Source organism: Lissotriton vulgaris, chromosome 3_1, assembly GCF_964263255.1.
Source record: "Lissotriton vulgaris chromosome 3_1, aLisVul1.2, whole genome shotgun sequence".
Taxonomy (NCBI): domain Eukaryota; kingdom Metazoa; phylum Chordata; class Amphibia; order Caudata; family Salamandridae; genus Lissotriton; species Lissotriton vulgaris.
In genome coordinates, this window is record NC_141689.1 from 1,279,129,089 (window position 1) to 1,279,156,367 (window position 27,279).

The window sequence follows — 27,279 nt, forward strand, 5'->3', positions numbered from 1 at the left end:
AAGTGATGACATACAGTTCACTATGACAAGCAGCAAGGAGTCAATAGATTTCCTGGACCTCACTTTTAAAACAGAAGAGGGAACACTAATCTGTGACCTTTCCGTAAACCCTTGGAAAGGAATACCTTATTGATATACGGATCACACCATCCACGACATTTGAGGGGCAACTTGCCTTACGGGCAATACCTCCGGATAAGGAGAAATTGTTCACACAGAAAATACTTTTTTAGAGAATCACAGATACATTGACTAAACGCCTGAAGGACAAGGGGTACCCAAAGAACTTGTTAAAACGTGCGAAGAAACGGGCATGGTATTGTCCACGTGAACAACTGTTAGAGGTAAGAAAAAAAATCAGAAGAAACCAACAATATTGTGTGTTTGGCAACCTTTAACACAAGGAGCAATGCCGTCAAGAAAATTATTCTCAAATACTGGAATCTGGTAGCTGGAGAACTGGAAACAACTGGCAAACCAATCTTTGCTTTCAAAAGAGCAAAGAATATAAAAGACTCATTGGTGAAAGCTTACTTGGAACCTTTAAAACAACCAAACCTAAGGGACTATGTAGGTCTCCCACCGATCACTGGACATCACAAATGTGGGAAATGTCGAGCCTGTGACCTATGTCAGGAAGGAAAAGATTTTACACATAACAACAGGACCTATAGACTTCCTGCAACAGTACAAATTTGATATACGCCATCCGTTGTCCCTGTTCAAAAATATATGTTGGGAAGACAACGCAAAAAGTGAAAACTAGAATCTTGCAACATCTGAGCCGTGTAAGGTGTAAAACACGGTACACAGTCAAAATATCGAGTTGTAAATATCGACCTACCATAATATCGAGTCTGAAATATCGAAGGTGCATAATATCCAAGGTAAGTAATATCGAAATACTTAATATCGATGTAAGTAATATCGAAGTAAGTAATATCGATAGCATATATTTCGATGTTACTAATTTCGATGACACTAATATCGATATTTGTATTATTGTATAGTTTTTTATTATGTATGTGTTATATGTTTAATTTAAGTATTTAAAATAATTACTATTATATGTGTATAAATTTTATATAATAATAAATAATTTTATAAGTAAATTTTATGTTTTTGTACCGCAGCGGGTTGTGGGTTTATAGGGGAATAGGGTGGGAAGTAATTTAATTATGGTAAATTGTTTAGTAATTAGTAGGATTTATTAATAAATTATAAATAATTGGTAATTATGTGAAAATAATAGGAAAATAATTTTAATTAATTTATTAATTGATATATATATGTTCTGTAGCGGGTTGTGGGTTTATAGTGGAATAGGGTGGGAAGTAATTTAATTATGGTAAGTTGATTAATAATTAGTAGGATTAATTAATTAATTATAATTAATTGCTAATTAATATTGAATAATTGGGAAAAAAATTAATTGATTAATTGATATATATTTTCTGTAGCGGGATGTGGGTTTATAGGGGAATGGGGTGGGGAGTAAGTTAATAATAATTAATTAATTATTATATGTTTTTATAAATTTATATTTAATTTATTGGGAAATAATTAATATTAATTAGTTAATTAATTATTATTATTTTGTACATATTTAACATTATTAATTAATTGGTAATTAAATAATATTAATTAGTTACATTAATTATTAAAATATCAAATATTTATTTTATTTTTTATATTACTTACATTTTATTTATGTTACTCTTTTATGTTTGTAACCTTCCCCACTGTAAACGATTGGTCACCTACTCCGGTGGTCTGTCCTTGTGGCAATGTTTCCAAGCAGTCCAACATTCACGTTATCCTATTTTGCAAATTTTATGACTATGGTAGACGGAAATATCTTTCTCCGCTCCTCAAATACTGGGGCCTAAGACAGTGCCGACCAGCCTTACTTAAGCTATATATGCTTGAAGATGAACTCACAATCAATGCAGCTAGTAGCTTTTTGAAATATGCAGTAAGGTGTAGAACATCCATGAACTAACTGTCTTCCGTTCACCATCAGCTAAACTTTGCACAATTTTGCACAAATTTAACCCTTTTTTTGACATGTTTTTAACGAGTAGTATGTCTTTCTGATTGTAGTTCACATTCATTTTTATGCTGTATTATATGTGCTTTTATGATTTTCTCTGAAAAAAATCGAATAAAGCTTTATTTGAATTGAATTGAATTGATGTTTGTAAATGTGTTAGTAAATTAGAATATATTTCATTAATTTATAAATTCGTAAAATAATTATTAATACTTATTGTTCAGTGTGTATATATATTACATATTTACTGTATATATTTAATTAATGTATTCTTAATATATGTATTATTTATTACTTTTAAATATTATTAGATACTTTTAAAAATGTTTCTTTTATTTATTAGTCTTATAGACTTAATTTTAAATTTATATATTAAAAAAAAAAACGATATTTTTAACATCGATATTTTTTACATCAATATTTTTTTCCCGATATTTTTGTACTTACCATGTTGTAGATAGGATGTCGATATTTTTGCCCTCGATATTGTTGACTCGATATTCTTGTAGGTCGATATTTTTGTAGTCGAAATTCTGTCAGTGATTCGTAAAACACTAGGGGCATCTTTAGTGGAGCACTACATGGCGCACAACCACACACCCAATGACATGAAGTGGTGGGTACTAGAGAGAATACATACCAATCCAAGGGGTGGTTCCATTGCGCGCTCCTTGAATTACAAGGAGTATCAATGGATACATTCACTCAACTCTGAATGGGCTGAATGAGGTTGAGGAGATCACAAGACAGATGGGACAGCTATAAACATTCTTGAGGACATGTCATTTACGCACCAGATGTAATTCACAGTATAGTGATTAACTGTAATAAACAAGTAGGAAGATTTAACCAACAGAATTACAATGTTATTTTTAGTCAACAGGGCTCATGCACGCTGTGATTTGGCATCAATTCTGAAATGTATTGCAGCGCTGTGATTAACTAATGTGTCAGCCTCTAAATTTGGCAATTTATCATGTTTGAATTTATAATTTAAGTCTTGGCTTTGTCTTAGATTGCATTTTTAGGTATGATTTTTGGCAACCTAATACACCAGATTGTGTAAATTAACTAACAATAAAGCAGGACTGTAACAGTAGCATTCAGTATGTGTTGCGCAAAACCTACTAATGTGTCAATCTCAGAGACGATGAGCGTTTTGTAACCCATGCACAAGATTTGATCAATTTTACCATGACGTCAATATACCGAACCTTAATTAATGTTTGAAAGATGACGTAATGCACTGTACATTCTGTTAACTTCGTACAAAGTCTGTGTTGCGCAAAATCTGAAAATCTGTGGGCAGCAGCTAGCAGATATTCCTGAATACTGTCTTTACTAAAGTGTTAATGTTAGAGACGAATGTCTTGCCAATTTAATTTTGGCCAGCTATTAACAGACGTGCCTTGTTGTAACCCACACACAAGATTTGATCAATTTCACCATGACGTATATACTGAACCCTCAATTAATTGCAGATCACAATGGAATGTACAGTACATTCTGTTAACATTGTCCAAATATTGGGTCCATAGTAATCCCACAAAGGATTAATTATCCTTCTCCACGCACCCAGTCACGTCGTCTCGGGCTGACGGCACGTTGGTTGCTAGGCAACTGACTATGCTTGAGTGCCAGCAGCGTCCTCGCGCTGGCTCATCTGGGTATAGCAGGCTAGAATTTCTCTTGCTGCTTAGTCGATCGGAGAAGTGGAATCGAGCACATCCCGTGGCGATTTGAAGTTATATCCTGGACCTCACGGCCAGTACCTTATCATTGAGAAACGTGAAATTACTTAGGTAAGAGGTGTCGAATAACTGCTGCCCCTCCCTACTTGCAGTCAGTTAACCCCCACTCCGACTGTAAGCTAAAACTGCTCCTTAACATTTGTAGATCTCGCCGGCTAACTGACAAGACGAGCAACTTGTTCAACACCCGAATCAATATGGGCACTCCTAAATAATTAACTAGAGGTAAGCACAACCACACATGGGCGCGGTAAATCATTTATTGCTCTCAAGATTACATTCAATTAAGTGTCCTACTCTCTGATTTTCCTGTAGAATGTGGCACACAAGCAATTGTGCTGAGACTGCTTTGACTATCTGCAAACATTCAACTCCAAAGGAAAGCCCGGCTGGGCTATCTTGGAGGTGAGTTTTAATTGTGCCCAAAACTAGAAATGGTTTTTCAGCTTTAGTTTGATTAATTTAAACAATACGAATCCAACACCTGACAATCTTTTTTAATCACTAGGCTGCCACTCCCTTCCCCGCACCCCATTTCACCAGTCCTGAGGAAGTCCAGCTCAGACGCCACACGAGTGCGCCAGTAGGGTTGAAACGTCGACAATCAAACTAGTGGACCATATTTTGAAAGACTCTGTACTTAAGCTAACGAGTGTGGTGTACAGAATACTCTGAAGAATTGTATAGATATCGGTCATGCCTCCCTTTCCCCAAACCCTTATCCTCCACCTGGGGCACCAATTGCACTGTATATAATGTATGGCACAACACTTTTTTAGCACTAATTGTCACAAACTGTCACCTCATGTATCAATGTATGAAATTTACAGCCTTACTTATAAATGAATAACAATTTATAAAGTATATTAACTAATTTGCTACTTGGTTTGGATTCCTCTCTTTTTGAATCAATTTTTAATGGTGTTTTGAGCAACCTGTCACTATGAAGTATGAACATAGTATGTATAATGAAATAGAATATAAGTGAAGAAATCATATGCACCTGAGAGAACCAATTGTTTATTACTAGCAGTGTCGAAGAGCGGCACTGGCTCCAAAATCATACTCAAAGTAAATGCACTGATTTAGCACAGCAAACTCACATCCAAGGGCACCGGAACTGGATTTGGCACCACTTGACAGAGTAGGACTACCAGCAGAGGAGCCCAGGTGCTGCAGGTGAAGCCGGATTTCACAAGGATTGAAGCACTCCACATGTAATAGCCCAAATTCAGCTTAGTCCATATAAAAAGACATCCAGAGAATCTCCCATGCAGATTATCTTCTTTTATTTCTTTAAAGTTCAGATCCAATCCCAACCAACGCGTTTCGCCGAGGTTATTTAATACCTCTCGGCTTCGTCAGGGCTGGAAACAATACAAAATAATATGCTCTTACCATATTATACATTTCCGTACATATTTTGAGAATAGATAGAGCCCCACATGGCCCAGTAGAAAACCCGTGTACGTATTTACACACAAAGGGGTGATTACATGCTTGTTCTTAAAAAATATAGCAACTCATTATTTAAAACAACACAAAAAAAAATTCATTAATTTCCAATGTGGAAACAAAAACTGCCTGCACCGATTTGGTGAATTTGTTCATGCACAATGCAAGTGGAATAAACATCAAGTGAAATTGCTCCCACAATTCCTAAAGTCTTTTTAAACACAATTCAATACTCTTGTTTTACCTTATCTTCAATTCAGAACTGCCTAGGAGGAGAAACAGACCCTTACTCTGAAGGTATGACCGGAAGACCTGCTTGATTAGATTTAGATGACAAATAATCTTTGTTTCATACCTTAAATTTCTTACTGGGGTGCTTGAACGCATTAATCTCTGCAATCTCTGCACTTTTGGAGCTTCTGGATCAACAGTAGAACAAACCCACCCTTTAGGGAACTCGTCCTTCTCTTTGGAAGTAAACAGAATGAAGAGAGGAAATCGAGAACAGATGAGACGTCCAGGTCCCCAAAAACCAGACGAGGGGGTCGAGCAGGCAAAAGTAGGAGGGCGGGCTGGAATGAAGTTGAGGTCTTGGGACAAGAAAGCACAATAGTGGAAATTGATAAGGAGATAGAAGTGGTGAATCTATCTAGTACCTCTTTAACCGAACACATGACGAATTTGCTTACTAAGGGCTTAAGCTTTTGCCCTACTGATAAAGGTGATCTATGTAATTTGAAAATAGACCTTTTCAAATATATTAGGAGACTAAAGTTGAAAAAGCATTTTGCTATGAATCCCAGAACCAATAAAAATGTGACTATGCAAGCATCTGACAGAGTGTCTGATTTGTGTACAATTGGGAATATTCAAGATACAGTGTCCCTTCTGTCAATTACAGAATTAGAGGAGGATCCTGTAACGATGGCTAAAGTCCTTGAGGATTTGGATATCAGACCAGATTTATCCATATCAAGTGGCTTAAAAAGTAAATCTAAATGGTCGCCTAATCTGACAAGTGGTAACAGTATAGAGATATTTCATAAGCTGGTGACCTTGGATTTAGATAAGCAGACAAAAAGATCTCTCCCAGGTGGTCAATTAAAAGATAATCTGACAAGATCAGAGAGGGATGCTCTGAAAACTCTAATGGATAATGCAGAGTTAATCATCAGAAAAGCTGATAAGGGATGAAATATAGTGGTTATGAACAGGGCAGATTATGAGTATAACATTTTTTCACAACTAAGCGACAATGTATGCTATGAGAAGATAGCTCATAACCCTATAATTCTCTCAGTAACAAAATAAACTATCATCTAAAACAGTGGCGTGACATGGGTATATTAGATGAGGAGGAATATATTTTTCTGCAGGTAAATCGTCCAAGATACCCATGCCTGTACACCTTGCCGAAAATTCATAAAGGCCTACCTTTTCCACCAGGGAGGCCAATAGTTTCAGGCATAGGGGGACCAACCGAACGGCTCTCACAATTCGTGGATGTTTTCCTCCAACCGATCATGTTGAACTTGCCTTCCTTTATTAAGGATACACAGCATATTCTGAATATCCTGGGAGACATCAAATGGGAACCTGGGATGACACTTGTGACCTTAGATGTAATCTCGTTATATACGAGTATAAGAAATGAATTAGGACTCAAGGCTTTAGACCATTTTTTCTCTAAAAAACCCGCCACTCATTGACATCACACACAGATGATCTTGGCTATGACAGAACTAATATTGGATAATAATTACTTTCTGTTCAAAAATGAGTGGTACAGGCAGAAACAGGGGGTAGCCATGGGCTCCAAATTCTCTCCAGCTTATGCTAATATTTTTATGGGCTGGTTCAGGGTCAGTTTTCAGTTTTTGGGTAAAGGGGTATTTTTTGGGTTCAGGGTCAGTTTTCAGTTCTTGGGTAAAGGGGTATTTTTAGGGTTCAGGGTCAGTTTTCAGTTTTTGGGTAAGGGGGTATTTTTTGGGTTCAGGGTCAGTTTTCAGTTCTTGGGTAAAGGGGTATTTTTTGGGTTCAGGGTCAGTTTTCAGTTTTTGGGTAAAGGGGTATTTTTAGGGTTCAGGGTCAGTTTCAGTTCTTGGGTAAAGGGGTGTTTTTTGAGTTCAGGGTCAGTTTTCCCTACTGTTGTACTCTCTGGAGTAGGAATAGAAATTTTTACCCTTACGCTATCCAACGTTTTATTTAATTAATTGTTAAAATATCAAATATTTATTTTATTTTTTATATTACTTACATTTTATTTATGTTACTCTTTTATGTTTGTAATTGTGTTAGTAAATTAGAATATATTTCATTAATTTATAAATTCGTAAAATAATTATTAATACTTATTGTTCAGTGTGTATATATATTACATATTTACTGTATATATTTAATTAATGTATTCTTAATATATGTATTATTTATTACTTTTAAATATTATTAGATACTTTTAAAAATGTTTCTTTTATTTATTAGTCTTATAGACTTAATTTTACATTTATATATTAAAAAAAACCCAATATTTTTAACATCGATATTTTTTACATCGATATTTTTTTTCCGATATTTTTGTACTTACCATGTTGTAGATAGGATGTCGATATTTTTGCCCTCGATATTGTTGACTCGATATTCTTGTAGGTCGATATTTTTGTAGTCGAAATTCTGTCAGTGATTCGTAAAACACTAGGGGCATCTTTAGTGGAGCACTACATGGCGCACAACCACACACCCAATGACATGAAGTGGTGGGTACTGGAGAGAATACATACCAATCCAAGGGGTGGTTCCATTGCGCGCTCCTTGAATTACAAGGAGTATCAATGGATACATTCACTCAACTCTCTAAAGAATGGGCTGAATGAGGTTGAGGAGATCACAAGACAGATGGGACAGCTATAAACATTCTTGAGGACATGTCATTTACGCACCAGATGTAATTCACAGTATAGTGATTAACTGTAATAAACAAGTAGGAAGATTTAACCAACAGAATTACAATGTTATTTTTAGTCAACAGGGCTCATGCACGCTGTGATTTGGCATCAATTCTGAAATGTATTGCAGCGCTGTGATTAATTAATGTGACAGCCTCTAAATTTGGCAATTTATCATGTTTGAATTTATAATTTAAGTCTTGGCTTTGTCTTAGATTGCATTTTTAGGTATGATTTTTGGCAACCTAATACACCAGATTGTGTAAATTAACTAACAATAAAGCAGGACTGTAACAGTAGCATTCAGTATGTGTTGCGCAAAACCTACTAATGTGTCAATCTCAGAGACGATGAGCGTTTTGTAACCCATGCACAAGATTTGATCAATTTTACCATGACGTCAATATACCGAACCTTAATTAATGTTTGAAAGATGACGTAATGCACTGTACATTCTGTTAACTTCGTACAAAGTCTCTGTTGCGCAAAATCTGAAAATCTGTGGGCAGCAGCTAGCAGATATTCCTGAATACTGTCTTTACTAAAGTGTTAATCTTAGAGACGAATGTCTTGCCAATTTAATTTTGGCCAGCTATTAACAGACGTGCCTTGTTGTAACCCACACACAAGATTTGATCAATTTCATCATGACGTATATACTGAACCCTCAATTAATTGCAGATCACAATGGAATGTACAGTACATTCTGTTAACATTGTCCAAATATTGGGTCCATAGTAATCCCACAAAGGATTAATTATCCTTCTCCACGCACCCAGTCACGTCGTCTCGGGCTGACGGCACGTTGGTTGCTAGGCAACTGACTATGCGTGAGTGCCAGCAGCGTCCTCGCGCTGGCTCATCTGGGTATAGCAGGCTAGAATTTCTCTTGCTGCTTAGTCGATCGGAGAAGTGGAATCGAGCACATCCCGTGGCGATTTGAAGTTATATCCTGGACCTCACGGCCAGTACCTTATCATTGAGAAACGTGAAATTACTTAGGTAAGAGGTGTCGAATAACTGCTGCCCCTCCCTACTTGCAGTCAGTTAACCCCCACTCCGACTGTAAGCTAAAACTGCTCCTTAACATTTGTAGATCTCGCCGGCTAACTGACAAGACGAGCAACTTGTTCAACACCCGAATCAATATGGGCACTCCTAAATAATTAACTAGAGGTAAGCACAACCACACATGGGCGCGGTAAATCATTTATTGCTCTCAAGATTACATTCAATTAAGTGTCCTACTCTCTGATTTTCCTGTAGAATGTGGCACACAAGCAATTGTGCTGAGACTGCTTTGACTATCTGCAAACATTCAACTCCAAAGGAAAGCCCGGCTGGGCTATCTTGGAGGTGAGTTTTAATTGTGCCCAAAACTAGAAATGGTTTTTCAGCTTTAGTTTGATTAATTTAAACAATACGAATCCAACACCTGACAATCTTTTTTAATCACTAGGCTGCCACTCCCTTCCCCGCACCCCATTTCACCAGTCCTGAGGAAGTCCAGCTCAGACGCCACACGAGTGCGCCAGTAGGGTTGAAACGTCGACAATCAAACTAGTGGACCATATTTTGAAAGACTCTGTACTTAAGCTAACGAGTGTGGTGTACAGAATACTCTGAAGAATTGTATAGATATCGGTCATGCCTCCCTTTCCCCAAACCCTTATCCTCCACCTGGGGCACCAATTGCACTGTATATAATGTATGGCACAACACTTTTTTAGCACTAATTGTCACAAACTGTCACCTCATGTATCAATGTATGAAATTTACAGCCTTACTTATAAATGAATAACAATTTATAAAGTATATTAACTAATTTGCTACTTGGTTTGGATTCCTCTCTTTTTGAATCAATTTTTAATGGTGTTTTGAGCAACCTGTCACTATGAAGTATGAACATAGTATGTATAATGAAATAGAATATAAGTGAAGAAATCATATGCACCTGAGAGAACCAATTGTTTATTACTAGCAGTGTCGAAGAGCGGCACTGGCTCCAAAATCATACTCAAAGTAAATGCACTGATTTAGCACAGCAAACTCACATCCAAGGGCACCGGAACTGGATTTGGCACCACTTGACAGAGTAGGACTACCAGCAGAGGAGCCCAGGTGCTGCAGGTGAAGCCGGATTTCACAAGGATTGAAGCACTCCACATGTAATAGCCCAAATTCAGCTTAGTCCATATAAAAAGACATCCAGAGAATCTCCCATGCAGATTATCTTCTTTTATTTCTTTAAAGTTCAGATCCAATCCCAACCAACGCGTTTCGCCGAGGTTATTTAATACCTATCGGCTTCGTCAGGGCTGGAAACAATACAAAATAATATGCTCTTACCATATTATACATTTCCGTACATATTTTGAGAATAGATAGAGCCCCACATGGCCCAGTAGAAAACCCGTGTACGTATTTACACACAAAGGGGTGATTACATGCTTGTTCTTAAAAAATATAGCAACTCATTATTTAAAACAACACAAAAAAACAATTCATTAATTTCCAATGTGGAAACAAAAACTGCCTGCACCGATTTGGTGAATTTGTTCATGCACTATGCAAGTGGAATAAACATCAAGTGAAATTGCTCCCACAATTCCTAAAGTCTTTTTAAACACAATTCAATACTCTTGTTTTACCTTATCTTCAATTCAGAACTGCCTAGGAGGAGAAACAGACCCTTACTCTCAAGGTATGACCGGAAGACCTGCTTGATTAGATTTAGATGACAAATAATCTTTGTTTCATACCTTAAATTTCTTACTGGGGTGCTTGAACGCATTAATCTCTGCAATCTCTGCACTTTTGGAGCTTCTGGATCAACAGTAGAACAAACCCACCCTTTAGGGAACTCGTCCTTCTCTTTGGAAGTAAACAGAATGAAGAGAGGAAATCGAGAACAGCTGAGACGTCCAGGTCCCCAAAAACCAGACGAGGGGGTCGAGCAGGCAAAAGTAGGAGGGCGGGCTGGAATGAAGTTGAGGTCTTGGGACAAGAAAGCACAATAGTGGAAATTGATAAGGAGATAGAAGTGGTGAATCTATCTAGTACCTCTTTAACCGAACACATGACGAATTTGCTTACTAAGGGCTTAAGCTTTTGCCCTACTGATAAAGGTGATCTATGTAATTTGAAAATAGACCTTTTCAAATATATTAGGAGACTAAAGTTGAAAAAGCATTTTGCTATGAATCCCAGAACCAATAAAAATGTGACTATGCAAGCATCTGACAGAGTGTCTGATTTGTGTACAATTGGGAATATTCAAGATACAGTGTCCCTTCTGTCAATTACAGAACTAGAGGAGGATCCTGTAACGATGGCTAAAGTCCTTGAGGATTTGGATATCAGACCAGATTTATCCATATCAAGTGGCTTAAAAAGTAAATCTAAATGGTCGCCTAATCTGACAAGTGGTAACAGTATAGAGATATTTCATAAGCTGGTGACCTTGGATTTAGATAAGCAGACAAAAAGATCTCTCCCAGGTGGTCAATTAAAAGATAATCTGACAAGATCAGAGAGGGATGCTCTGAAAACTCTAATGGATAATGCAGAGTTAATCATCAGAAAAGCTGATAAGGGATGAAATATAGTGGTTATGAACAGGGCAGATTATGAGTATAACATTTTTTCACAACTAAGCGACAATGTATGCTATGAGAAGATAGCTCATAACCCTATAATTCTCTCAGTAACAAAATAAACTATCATCTAAAACAGTGGCGTGACATGGGTATATTAGATGAGGAGGAATATATTTTTCTGCAGGTAAATCGTCCAAGATACCCATGCCTGTACACCTTGCCGAAAATTCATAAAGGCCTACCTTTTCCACCAGGGAGGCCAATAGTTTCAGGCATAGGGGGACCAACCGAACGGCTCTCACAATTCGTGGATGTTTTCCTCCAACCGATCATGTTGAACTTGCCTTCCTTTATTAAGGATACACAGCATATTCTGAATATCCTGGGAGACATCAAATGGGAACCTGGGATGACACTTGTGACCTTAGATGTAATCTCATTATATACGAGTATAAGAAATGAATTAGGACTCAAGGCTTTAGACCATTTTTTCTCTAAAAAACCCGCCACTCATTGACATCACACACAGATGATCTTGGCTATGACAGAACTAATATTGGATAATAATTACTTTCTGTTCAAAAATGAGTGGTACAGGCAGAAACAGGGGGTAGCCATGGGCTCCAAATTCTCTCCAGCTTATGCTAATATTTTTATGGGCTGGTTCAGGGTCAGTTTTCAGTTTTTGGGTAAAGGGGTATTTTTTGGGTTCAGGGTCAGTTTTCAGTTCTTGGGTAAAGGGGTATTTTTAGGGTTCAGGGTCAGTTTTCAGTTTTTGGGTAAGGGGGTATTTTTTGGGTTCAGGGTCAGTTTTCAGTTCTTGGGTAAAGGGGTATTTTTTGGGTTCAGGGTCAGTTTTCAGTTTTTGGGTAAAGGGGTATTTTTAGGGTTCAGGGTCAGTTTCAGTTCTTGGGTAAAGGGGTGTTTTTTGAGTTCAGGGTCAGTTTTCCCTACTGTTGTACTCTCTGGAGTAGGAATAGAAATTTTTACCCTTACGCTATCCAACGTTTTATTTAATTAATTGTTAAAATATCAAATATTTATTTTATTTTTTATATTACTTACATTTTATTTATGTTACTCTTTTATGTTTGTAAATGTGTTAGTAAATTAGAATATATTTCATTAATTTATAAATTCGTAAAATAATTATTAATACTTATTGTTCAGTGTGTATATATATTACATATTTACTGTATATATTTAATTAATGTATTCTTAATATATGTATTATTTATTACTTTTAAATATTATTAGATACTTTTAAAAATGTTTCTTTTATTTATTAGTCTTATAGACTTAATTTTACATTTATATATTAAAAAAAAACGATATTTTTAACATCTTTATTTTTTACATCGATATTTTTTTCCCGATATTTTTGTACTTACCATGTTGTAGATAGGATGTCGATATTTTTGCCCTCGATATTGTTGACTCGATATTCTTGTAGGTCGATATTTTTGTAGTCGAAATTCTGTCAGTGATTCGTAAAACACTAGGGGCATCTTTAGTGGAGCACTACATGGCGCACAACCACACACCCAATGACATGAAGTGGTGGGTACTAGAGAGAATACATACCAATCCAAGGGGTGGTTCCATTGCGCGCTCCTTGAATTACAAGGAGTATCAATGGATACATTCACTCAACTCTCTAAAGAATGGGCTGAATGAGGTTGAGCAGATCACAAGACAGATGGGACAGCTATAAACATTCTTGAGGACATGTCATTTACGCACCAGATGTAATTCACAGTATAGTGATTAACTGTAATAAACAAGTAGGAAGATTTAACCAACAGAATTACAATGTTATTTTTAGTCAACAGGGCTCATGCACGCTGTGATTTGGCATCAATTCTGAAATGTATTGCAGCGCTGTGATTAACTAATGTGTCAGCCTCTAAATTTGGCAATTTATCATGTTTGAATTCATAATTTAAGTCTTGGCTTTGTCTTAGATTGCATTTTTAGGTATGATTTTTGGCAACCTAATACACCAGATTGTGTAAATTAACTAACAATAAAGCAGGACTGTAACAGTAGCATTCAGTATGTGTTGCGCAAAACCTACTAATGTGTCAATCTCAGAGACGATGAGCGTTTTGTAACCCATGCACAAGATTTGATCAATTTTACCATGACGTCAATATACCGAACCTTAATTAATGTTTGAAAGATGACGTAATGCACTGTACATTCTGTTAACTTTGTACAAAGTCTGTGTTGCGCAAAATCTGAAAATCTGTGGGCAGCAGCTAGCAGATATTCCTGAATACTGTCTTTACTAAAGTGTTAATGTTAGAGACGAATGTCTTGCCAATTTAATTTTGGCCAGCTATTAACAGACGTGCCTTGTTGTAACCCACACACAAGATTTGATCAATTTCACCATGACGTATATACTGAACCCTCAATTAATTGCAGATCACAATGGAATGTACAGTACATTCTGTTAACATTGTCCAAATATTGGGTCCATAGTAATCCCACAAAGGATTAATTATCCTTCTCCACGCACCCAGTCACGTCGTCTCGGGCTGACGGCACGTTGGTTGCTAGGCAACTGACTATGCGTGAGTGCCAGCAGCGTCCTCGCGCTGGCTCATCTGGGTATAGCAGGCTAGAATTTCTCTTGCTGCTTAGTCGATCGGAGAAGTGGAATCGAGCACATCCCGTGGCGATTTGAAGTTATATCCTGGACCTCACGGCCAGTACCTTATCATTGAGAAACGTGAAATTACTTAGGTAAGAGGTGTCGAATAACTGCTGCCCCTCCCTACTTGCAGTCAGTTAACCCCCACTCCGACTGTAAGCTAAAACTGCTCCTTAACATTTGTAGATCTCGCCGGCTAACTGACAAGACGAGCAACTTGTTCAACACCCAAATCAATATGGGCACTCCTAAATAATTAACTAGAGGTAAGCACAACCACACATGGGCGCGGTAAATCATTTATTGCTCTCAAGATTACATTCAATTAAGTGTCCTACTCTCTGATTTTCCTGTAGAATGTGGCACACAAGCAATTGTGCTGAGACTGCTTTGACTATCTGCAAACATTCAACTCCAAAGGAAAGCCCGGCTGGGCTATCTTGGAGGTGAGTTTTAATTGTGCCCAAAACTAGAAATGGTTTTTCAGCTTTAGTTTGATTAATTTAAACAATACGAATCCAACACCTGACAATCTTTTTTAATCACTAGGCTGCCACTCCCTTCCCCGCACCCCATTTCACCAGTCCTGAGGAAGTCCAGCTCAGACGCCACACGAGTGCGCCAGTAGGGTTGAAACGTCGACAATCAAACTAGTGGACCATATTTTGAAAGACTCTGTACTTAAGCTAACGAGTGTGGTGTACAGAATACTCTGAAGAATTGTATAGATATCGGTCATGCCTCCCTTTCCCCAAACCCTTATCCTCCACCTGGGGCACCAATTGCACTGTATATAATGTATGGCACAACACTTTTTTAGCACTAATTGTCACAAACTGTCACCTCATGTATCAATGTATGAAATTTACAGCCTTACTTATAAATGAATAACAATTTATAAAGTATATTAACTAATTTGCTACTTGGTTTGGATTCCTCTCTTTTTGAATCAATTTTTAATGGTGTTTTGAGCAACCTGTCACTATGAAGTATGAACATAGTATGTATAATGAAATAGAATATAAGTGAACAAATCATATGCACCTGAGAGAACCAATTGTTTATTACTAGCAGTGTCGAAGAGCGGCACTGGCTCCAAAATCATACTCAAAGTAAATGCACTGATTTAGCACAGCAAACTCACATCCAAGGGCACCGGAACTGGATTTGGCACCACTTGACAGAGTAGGACTACCAGCAGAGGAGCCCAGGTGCTGCAGGTGAAGCCGGATTTCACAAGGATTGAAGCACTCCACATGTAATAGCCCAAATTCAGCTTAGTCCATATAAAAAGACATCCAGAGAATCTCCCATGCAGATTATCTTCTTTTATTTCTTTAAAGTTCAGATCCAATCCCAACCAACGCGTTTCGCCGAGGTTATTTAATACCTCTCGGCTTCGTCAGGGCTGGAAACAATACAAAATAATATGCTCTTACCATATTATACATTTCCGTACATATTTTGAGAATAGATAGAGCCCCACATGGTCCAGTAGAAAACCCGTGTACGTATTTACACGCAAAGGGGTGATTACATGCTTGTTCTTAAAAAATATAGCAACTCATTATTTAAAACAACACAAAAAAATAATTCATTAATTTCCAATGTGGAAACAAAAACTGCCTGCACCGATTTGGTGAATTTGTTCATGCACAATGCAAGTGGAATAAACATCAAGTGAAATTGCTCCCACAATTCCTAAAGTCTTTTTAAACACAATTCAATACTCTTGTTTTACCTTATCTTCAATTCAGAACTGCCTAGGAGGAGAAACAGACCCTTACTCTCAAGGTATGACCGGAAGACCTGCTTGATTAGATTTAGATGACAAATAATCTTTGTTTCATACCTTAAATTTCTTACTGGGGTGCTTGAACGCATTAATCTCTGCAATCTCTGCACTTTTGGAGCTTCTGGATCAACAGTAGAACATACCCACCCTTTAGGGAACTCGTCCTTCTCTTTGGAAGTAAACAGAATGAAGAGAGGAAATCGAGAACAGATGAGACGTCCAGGTCCCCAAAAACCAGACGAGGGGGTCGAGCAGGCAAAAGTAGGAGGGCGGGCTGGAATGAAGTTGAGGTCTTGGGACAAGAAAGCACAATAGTGGAAATTGATAAGGAGATAGAAGTGGTGAATCTATCTAGTACCTCTTTAACCGAACACATGACAAATTTGCTTACTAAGGGCTTAAGCTTTTGCCCTACTGATAAAGGTGATCTATGTAATTTGAAAATAGACCTTTTCAAATATATTAGGAGACTAAAGTTGAAAAAGCATTTTGCTATGAATCCCAGAACCAATAAAAATGTGACTATGCAAGCATCTGACAGAGTGTCTGATTTGTGTACAATTGGGAATATTCAAGATACAGTGTCCCTTCTGTCAATTACAGAATTAGAGGAGGATCCTGTAACGATGGCTAAAGTCCTTGAGGATTTGGATATCAGACCAGATTTATCCATATCAAGTGGCTTAAAAAGTAAATCTAAATGGTCGCCTAATCTGACAAGTGGTAACAGTATAGAGATATTTCATAAGCTGGTGACCTTGGATTTAGATAAGAAGACAAAAAGATCTCTCCCAGGTGGTCAATTAAAAGATAATCTGACAAGATCAGAGAGGGATGCTCTGAAAACTCTAATGGATAATGCAGAGTTAATCATCAGAAAAGCTGATAAGGGATGAAATATAGTGGTTATGAACAGGGCAGATTATGAGTATAACATTTTTTCACAACTAAGCGACAATGTATGCTATGAGAAGATAGCTCATAACCCTATATTTTCTCTCAGTAACAAAATAAACTATCATCTAAAACAGTGGCGTGACATGGGTATATTAGATGAGGAGGAATATATTTTTCTGCAGGTAAATCGTCCAAGATACCCATGCCTGTACACCTTGCCGAAAATTCATAAAGGCCTACCTTTTCCACCAGGGAGGCCAATAGTTTCAGGCATAGGGGGACCAACCGAACGGCTCTCACAATTCGTGGATGTTTTCCTCCAACCGATCATGTTGAACTTGCCTTCCTTTATTAAGGATACACAGCATATTCTGAATATCATGGGAGACATCAAATGGGAACCTGGGATGACACTTGTGACCTTAGATGTAATCTCGTTATATACGAGTATAAGAAATGAATTAGGACTCAAGGCTTTAGACCATTTTTTCTCTAAAAAACCCGCCACTCATTGACATCACACACAGATGATCTTGGCTATGACAGAACTAATATTGGATAATAATTACTTTCTGTTCAAAAATGAGTGGTACAGGCAGAAACAGGGGGTAGCCATGGGCTCCAAATTCTCTCCAGCTTATGCTAATATTGTTATGGGCTGGTTAGAAGAAAAGGTTGTTTGGGGCCCAGGGGCAAGCAAATGGATTGAATCTATCCTATATTGGGGTAGGTTCATCGACGATTGTCTAATGATATGGACAGGATCAAAGCAATCTTTGACTGAATTTTGTGGGTATTTAAATGATAATGACATGAACATTAGATTCACCACTAACGATAGTACAACTAGTATTGTATTCTTGGATTTGGAATTGTATGTTAATGAAGAACGCATAGAGAGTAGATTGTATCGCAAGCCGACCTCATGTAATGCAATTCTGCATGCGAAGAGTGCCCACCTGCCTCACCAAATAAGAGGAATTCCGTTTGTCGAAATGCTAAGAGCCAGGCGGAACTGCAGTGAGAATCAAAACTTCATGGAATGTATAAGAGATATGGAAAAAAGATTCATAAAGAGAGGTTATGATAAGAGAAATGTCCTGGCAGCCACACGGCGGGTGATGGGTGTTGAGAGAAATGCGACATTGGAACCCAAAAGGAGAGTGAATAAAGGAGAGCAACCAGTCAGGTTGATTACCAATTATACACCAATGAGCAGGGTGCTATTGGATAGTATGATTAAACACTGGAAAGTTCTTAAAATGGATATTGTGGGAGGGAGACCTCAATTTACTTATAGAAGAGGCAAGACCCTAGGATTGATGCTGAGTCCTAGCTACCCAAGAGATGAACAGAGATTGACTTGGCTGGACGAGCACTCAAAGGGGTTCTATAGATGCGGACATTGTGGAATGTGCAGATTTGCCAAGGATAAGACTAAGGATTTTCAAGTGTTGAATAGCAAAAAATATGAAATAAGGACTAATATAACATGCAGCACGAAATATGTCATTTATATCATAGAGTGTAAATGTTCAAAAATATATGTGGGTAGCACAATTCGCATGTTGAAGGATAGGGTGAGCGAACACTTGAGAGCGGTAAAGAATAATGACATGAGGTACCCGATTGCAGAACATATACATACATGCAAAAAGCAAGATCAAAGCAAAAATTTCAAGTTCTTTGGAATTGATCATGTGGGTATAGATCATAGAGGAGGTAACAGAGAACTGAAATTGAGGAGGCAGGAAGCAAGATGGATCATGAATTTGCGGGCTGTAGAGGACGGCCTAAATTTTGATCGAGAATTGGAATTTTTTCTGGGTGACTAGTAAAGGTGGCATGGATAAACTGATATGAGCTTAAATCTTATCATCCAAACATGGTAGCTTATGTAAAAAGATGAGTAGAGAGCACTATGAGCACTGTGTAAACAACACTTAACAAATGTTTTATCCATGACAAGAAATGTTATTCTAGACTCAGAATCTTAATATGAGTATCAAATAGATACTGTGCATCCAAACTAGAGTGGGATTGTACTAATATTGATGCTGCGTGATTGCCATCTGAAGATTAATGTGCTCGCTTTAAAACAATGCTCGATTTAAATATGTAAATTCTACAGATGTTTATTTTCAAGTAACTACATTATTTATTCAATTGAGAGGATCGAAACAGGGAATATATTTCCTAAAATCATGCAATATGGTTACGATGACGTTTATAGCACTGAAGGACATGCTTTAATACGTTAACAGAATGAAAAATATGAGTTAAGTGAGTTTTCCCCACTCTAAGATGGCGCTCAGTCTATTACCGAGCAAGTCCGCTCTTTATGTTTAGGAACGCCACATAATGGGCGTGAGACAGGGCAATGGCGCTGCCTGTACACGGGACGCCGAGTCGAGCAAGGTAAGGGCACTACAGAAACTAAGATATATAAAAAACAGTGAGTGTTTGAGGTTTCGTAATTGTAACGACGCGCCTTTGATTTAACAGAAGAGGGGTGCGGATCAATGAGGGCAGCGGAGTGAACAGATTGTTATTCGGCAGTGGATAAAGAAGGCAAAAGGTATGGAGAATCACAATGATAGAGAGCTAAGATTAATCAATACGATCAGACTAAGATCGGGGCGAATATGATGATGGTTTTTATTTACAGATAAGGTGGTTTGGATATTTGGAAACAAGACGAGTGGTGTTCGTTTTCGGAGCATATAGACACAAGCGCAGGTGTGGCTTTGACATGTTTTAAACACAAGGAAATGCTAAGACTTAGCACAAATAGAGGTAGAGTGAGTTGTTTTTACACATGGCTGTATATTTCCTTTTAGAGTTCATAAATTCAAGGATACTGTTCCCTCCGCTAAACAAAAGTGCAGAGATTGCAGAGATTAATGCGTTCAAGCACCCCAGTAAGAAATTTAAGGTATGAAACAAAGATTATTTGTCATCTAAATCTAATCAAGCAGGTCTTCCGGTCATACCTTGAGAGTAAGGGTCTGTTTCTCCTCCTAGGCAGTTCTGAATTGAAGATAAGGTAAAACAATAGTATTGAATTGTGTTTAAAAATACTTAAGGAATTGTGGGAGCAATTTCACTTGATGTTTATTCCACTTGCATTGTGCATGAACAAATTCACCAAATCGGTGCAGGCAGTTTTTGTTTCCACATTGGAAATTAATGAATTGGTTTTTTGTGTTGTTTTAAATAATGAGTTGCTATATTTTTTGAGAACAAGCATGTAATCACCCCTTTGTGTGTAAATACGTACACGGGTTTTCTACTGGGCCATGTGGGGCTCTATCTATTCTCAAAATATGTACGGAAATGTATAATATGGTAAGAGCATATTATTTTGTATTGTTTCCAGCCCTGACGAAGCCGAGAGGTATTAAATAACCTCGGCGAAACGCGTTGGTTGGGATTGGATCTGAACTTTAAAGAAATAAAAGAAGATAATCTGCATGGGAGATTCTCTGGATGTCTTTTTATATGGACTAAGCTGAATTTGGGCTATTACATGTGGAGTGCTTCAATCCTTGTGAAATCCGATTGTGCCTAATCATTTGATTACGCAGCGAGGAGTTGGGTGTGTTCCTCCTATAACTTTGAAGCACCCTTAGAGTCTGTTGTTGTGCTTGGAATAGAGGGTGTGATACTTCTTTAGCGCTTGCAAAACTCCAATCAGCACCCGAAGTTTAGGCTGCAGGTGAAGCCTTTGATGGCCCTGAGACTTCCAGCAGGAGGCAAGCTAAACTCAAGACTTTGGAGAAAAGTTGTGAAAGCAGAATGCAGAGAGCAAAGACCAGTCCTCTCACTCCCAGGCAAGAAGCAGCAGACAGCAGGCCAAAACAGCAAAGCAAGCAGCAAAGTGGCAGTCCCTCCTCGCAGTACAACAGCTCTTCTTCCTTGCAGAATGCCCTAATACTATGTTTTAGAGGAGGGGGCATATGCACTGTAGCACTGATTAGCAGTGGTAAAGTGCCCAGAGTTTTAAAGTCAACAAAAAGAAGGTCAGAAAAATAGGTGGAAAAGGAAAAGTATTTGGGGATAATCCTGCAAAAAGGGCCAGGTCCAATACCCACCAACTGTCTACATGAACTCACATGAACTCACATACCCCCACTAATGATTAAACTTAAGGAAAAGTAAATATATGGAATGGTCCTTTGAGAGCCCAAGATTAATAGACTAATCACTAACCTTGGGTTCATGGAGAAGAGTGCAGCCTGGCATTAAGTACTTCTTTGCCTCTTGAGGTGTAATAAGCGCTATATAAATGTATTTATGATTACAATAAATGCATGGGCTTAAAGAAAATGTTGCATTGTGAGTGCTTTCCTGTGTCAAATTTTCGGATTTTGTACTAGGCTGACTACCTTGTGTCTCTCATAACAGTCAGAGGAATGAAGGCAAAGTTAATCTGGTGGATTTGGCTTAGACAGACAGCGGTCCTGGATGCCCAGGCTACATTTAAATCATAGATGTAGGTAGACAAGTTAATACCTCCTCAGAGGAAAAGGTGATGCCTTCTCCCTCTGTCTTTATGCCAAAGAAGCCAGTAGTGCTTGCACTACCCTCAATGAGTACAGGTACATGTAGATATGTTGATTTTACTTTTGCAGTCAAGCTGCTGCTCATGCTATTACAGCACTGTTGTTGCTTGCTACAATGGGCCTGAGAGTCATGACATTGAGCTTGCATACAGCAGGGGAGACATAGGTGTCCTGGAGTGGGTGGGCTTACAATGCACAGTAAATGGCCTTGAGTGGAAGAAAAATAACCGAGTAGAATAATATAAAAGGGAATGACAGTGAGGTAAGATGAGCATGTGAGTGCTGTCACAGCGGTATTTGTATTAACTGCATCATACTGTCTTAAACCACATGACACTGCCAAACACTTCCCTTGCATCATTAATTGGGGAGACTAGAACGTGCTGGATTAGAGATACTGGCTGTCTTCTTTTGAATATTTGTGAACTGGTGCACTCTTTCTCCTTCCTGATTATTGTTCCTGGACAAGAATACTATGGCAGTGATTCCAGTGTAAATGCCTTTTGAGTTTAATGTCCTCAGTTCTGGAGTGAAGGAGAACACATAATAACCTTATTAGCCTCATCTATAACCTACCAGCACCCTGTGCAAAGAGTTATCAATTATGGTAAAGCAAATAAATCATGAGCTCAGCCTTCAAATCTCCATCTGTCCACCTGCTCCGTCGGGAGATCTGACAGGATATAGTAGCGCACATTATTTTCTACGTTTGAAAAGTCAGTATTTAACTGAATCAAACCAGGTATTAAACTTTGTAATAATGTCGAAGCACATTATGTTTTATCAATGCAACAACCAATGGGCCCTGTGTCAGTAGGATGGTGATCTAGATATAATGAATTTAAATACACTTTCCTCAGGTTTCCTTTTTACTTTGTTTTATGGATTCTTATGTTGCTGCTCTGGAGAATAATCTAGTAGAGAAAAAAAAGGCATGGCCCACTCCGGTGGAGCATTTCTGTTTCGAATTGGACTGTGCTACATTGTTACAGAGGTATGTTTCACTTGCATTTTCTGATGAATCCGCGGAATAAGCTCATGGTACAAGGTTCCTCAGCCCTCAATTGTGGATCCTACACTTTCTTCTGTGATGTTTCAAGACAAAGTATACTTACCTCTGTGATAAATAAGTAAGGCAAGACCCACTTAGAATGGTAAACATCGTTTACAACAATGTTTTTACAACGCTGTACCTTTACCACGCGGCCGATACAACGCAAGTCGTTACCACGACTTGCGCTGGAGGGCGCTAAAGGATTAAAAATAGTTAATTTACTATCCCAACACCTTCCCTAGGGTCCACGGGGACCGGTGTTAGAATAGTAAATTAAACTATTCGAAATCCGCGCCCCCAACGCAAGTCGTGGTAACGACTTGCCTTGTCTCGGCCGCGTGGTAAAGGTATGCGTTGTGACGGTACTCGTTGTACCGTCATACATCCACTTAGAATGTGCTCACCTCCTTTTCACAGACCTTAACCACTCAGTCTTTGGCACCAGAAATATACACAAGAGTCCTTAGAAAACCACCTTTCCAATAATCACAATACAATTGGAGAGATCTTGCAGTGGATCCCCACAATTCATTCTCTATGGCTCCATTTAAAAGGGACTGGAAGGAGCCATGGGATCGAACAGATCAAGATGGCTGCCTCCAGCTGAGCTAGCACAGAGATCGTCCTTTATCAACAATTCATATGCTGATACTGCTAGCTTCTGCCTCTGGTGAATGTCTGTGACCAGCACTTTCTAGTACTTTGTTTGTTGAGACTTTGTTTTCAGAAGCCTCTCTCATTTGATCTTCCACTGATAAGCTCTCTCAGGTATTGCCGAATTATCATATCAGAGGGACAGAGTCAGTCTGAGGAAAGGGCGCAACTGAGGCATAGAGCACTCCACAGCTAGGTTTAGCTGCTGTACTGCCTCATTTTGGAAAGTATTATTTATACTTGCCATATACTTTAAGTATTACTGTGCCATCATAAGTATCCGTTATTTCTTGATATGGAAGGGACATTTGTTGTGTAGTAAACTCGAGGGATGACATTTGCCGATTAAGGATGCTGTTTGGCTAAGATAACTACGAACCCGGCTATTAACATTTGGGAATCCTTATTCAACTGATTAATTTTTGGTTTAAAAGCTGGCTGCGAGCACATTTGATGCGTTTCAAGATGAAACTGATGTATTTTTCTCTGATATACTGTAAATCCTTTCCCTATTTGCTATTTGATTAAGTCTTTAAGGAATTGTATGTACTATAATTTTTTATTCTTTGAAAGTTCTTCATTTTTGTAATGAATGATTGCTTGTGCTGTCAATAAAAAAAAATAAAAAAAAGGAAGGGATCATTTTTCACATAATACCTAATAAACGTAAACAAAATATTTATCCTTTGCCTGTTGAGTCAAAATTGATAGAATCAAATGAACTTTCGTTATCCACACTACTTGACAAAATACAAGCTGTTAGTTCTAATACAGATAATGGTGCATAATGTTGTATCAGAAATCAAAAATATGCGCAAGGATATGGCTGTTTTTGCTAAGAAAGTGTCTGACAATGCCATTAAAATCCAAGAAAATAAAGCGAAAATTTACAGTTTTGTGCCTTTAGCAGCAAAACCAGAGCCAACAAGTAATTTACTCCTCAATTTAGAAAATCGTAATCAGCAGTACAACTTGTGAATATTTTTTTTATGGGCAGATATTGAAGGTAATGACTGGAGGCTGTACTTTGAAAATGTACTACCTGGTCTTTTGCATAACAAATTTCCTGACAAATTTGAAATAGACAAGGCATGTAGAATTCCTTCGCATCGTAGTCATCAATAGAATTAACCTGCCAAATGATTTTTAAAGTCTTGCGTCATCATCATCTCGTGTTTACACAGAAGGCGGCAAGAGAAATTCTATCTTTAATGGTTAATGGCAATAACATATTCATCCACCAAGATTTTGTCAGGGAGACTATAACAATTTGCCAAGTATTCACTGATCTTCGGCCAAAACTGAGAAGCTGTGGTTATAAATATGGCCTATTTGAGCCTTCTGTTATGTGTATTTGGAAGGTTGGTTTTTCAAAGTCATTCCAGAGTCCTGAAGATCTTTGTGTCTCCTTTGATCAACAATCCCAACAACTAGCTATGAAAACAAATGAGTCAGCTAGTTGAGCATACACCTACTTTCATGAGTTTCTTCTAAGAGAATTTTTGGTCAGGTCAACCTTGTCATGCGTGTGTGCGATTCAAAGGTATTATTTATGTTTATATGTTGTCTATTTTGTGTTTGTCCGTGTCATTCCTTTTTCTTAGAATTTGAGCTGCTTCTTCTCTCAGGTTTACGAGTTCTATCGTATATACTGTCTTCACTTTACTCTGTCAATGAATAATATTAAAGGTATTAAAATTGTTTCTTTTAATGGTAAAGGCTTATGTCACTCTGTTAAATGTACGAAGGTTTTAGATTACTTAGCTAGATATAAAGCAGATATATGTTTATTGCAGGAGACTCATATAGATGATATTGTTTTATCCTACAATGGGTTGGTAATATTATTTCTTCTCCTGTTCTCAATAGAAAAAATTGAGTTGCTATTCTTTTTGCAAATAAATTGAATCTTCAAATATTACATAAATATTCTGATCCTGACGCACGCTATGTCATAGTCAAAATGGAACTTGATACTGTTGTTTTGCAACTAATTAATGTTTATTGTCCTACAAATGAAGATCCAGATTTCTGTTCTCTTTTACATCATGTGGTAATGTTCCCCTTATTATTTGAGGCGATTGTAACCTTACATGTGATCTGTTACTGGATAGAACTTCTCAAGTCAAATTTCATCCTCTAAATGCTTACTTTGCATTTGAAAGTAATTTTTAAAAATACTAAATTGGTAGTGTTTGGCGTTTACATCATCCAACGAAAAGCAATTTACTTTCTTTTTTCTAATCCATATAAGTCTAACCCTGGAACTTATTGTTCACTAATATCCCGTCACTTAATACCTTCAGTTTTTGATCCTACTGTCCAGAATATTGACATTTCTGGTCATGTGCTCATGTCATGCATTTTATGTCCGACCTCCTCTCAACAATCTCAGGGTCTGTGGTGCAAGAATACCAATGGTGTTCTTTATGAAGAAAACAAACCAAATTTGCTAACAACAATACGTGATTATTTTTCTTCCAATCCTGAAGGTTCTACTTCAATTGTTAATTGATGGGAAGTATTTAAGGAATATGTCAGAAGGGAGACAATTTCTAATACCACACATAATATTTAAATCCTTTAACTCGAGAATTGACGAATTGGATTAACAAATTGGAAAATATGAAGGTCTTTTTTATTTGATCTAATTACTTCAAAAATAAACGTTGTTATGATTTAAATTCCATATCATGCAACAGGGCCGGCATATACATTTCTAATAACAAAGCTACATTTTTTTTTAATGCTAATTAATTTGGAAGATTTTTAGGTAATTATCTTCATATTAACAAAGACACAAATCAAATTATTACTATTGAGAGTAATAATGGTCTGCTTGCTTTTTTCCATAAAGATATAGTTAATGAATGTATGAATTATTATTCAACCTTATACAATAAACCTCCTCCTCAGCATAGGTTACATGTTGATCATTTCTTGGAGAGGTGTGATCTACCTCAAACTTCTCCATCAGTTCTAAATAAGTTAGAGATACCAATTATTTTAGAGGAAATATATTTAGGTATTAAATCTCCTAAGTAGCATAAATCTCCAGGCCTAGAGGCCCATTAGGATGGCGGGTGGATCGCCATCGCCGGGCCGGGGATAGCCACCGCTGGCCTGGCAGGGGCGATCCACCCGCCATCCACACCTAAAAGACCCCCCACCATATTAGGATGGCTGAGGGGTCCCTGGCAGACGGAAAGACTGTCCACCGCTTTTCTGCCGGTCGACTCGTCGACCAGGCAGAAAACATGCATGCATATTATAGTTCAAGTTCGAAATTTGTATAGTGCACTACTCACCCAGAGGGTCTCAAGGCGCTTGAGGGAGGTGTGTGTTTTACTTATCGAATATCCAAGTCTTAAGTTGTTTTCTGAAGGCGAGGTGGTTCTGAGTGATGCGGAGGTGGGTGGGGAGAGAGTTTCAGGTTTTGTCCGCTAAGTATGGGAGGGATCTCCCTCCCATGGTGGATCTATGGATGCGTGGGGTTGTGGCAAGGGCTTGATTGTAGTTGGTGGGGGGGTGTTAAAGGACAGGCGGGGGGGGGGTAAAAGGACAGGCGTGTGTTGAGGCATTCGGGTCCTAAGTTGTAGAGGGCTTTGTGGGCGTGGGTGATGGTGGAAAGCAGCTCTTCCATGGCGGCGTTGCTGCCATGGAAAGGCATGCTGTATTTGCTATTGGGGGCCAGTAGCGGGCCCCCAGGATGTTTGGGGGCTGGGGAGTGCACATGGGGGTACCTATGGTACCCCCCTGCATTGGCAAGGACAAAGTGGCAGGCACCGGGCGGCACCTGTCACCTTGTGCATGCTAATGCACACCATGCATACCCAGCATTGTGGCAGGTGGTGC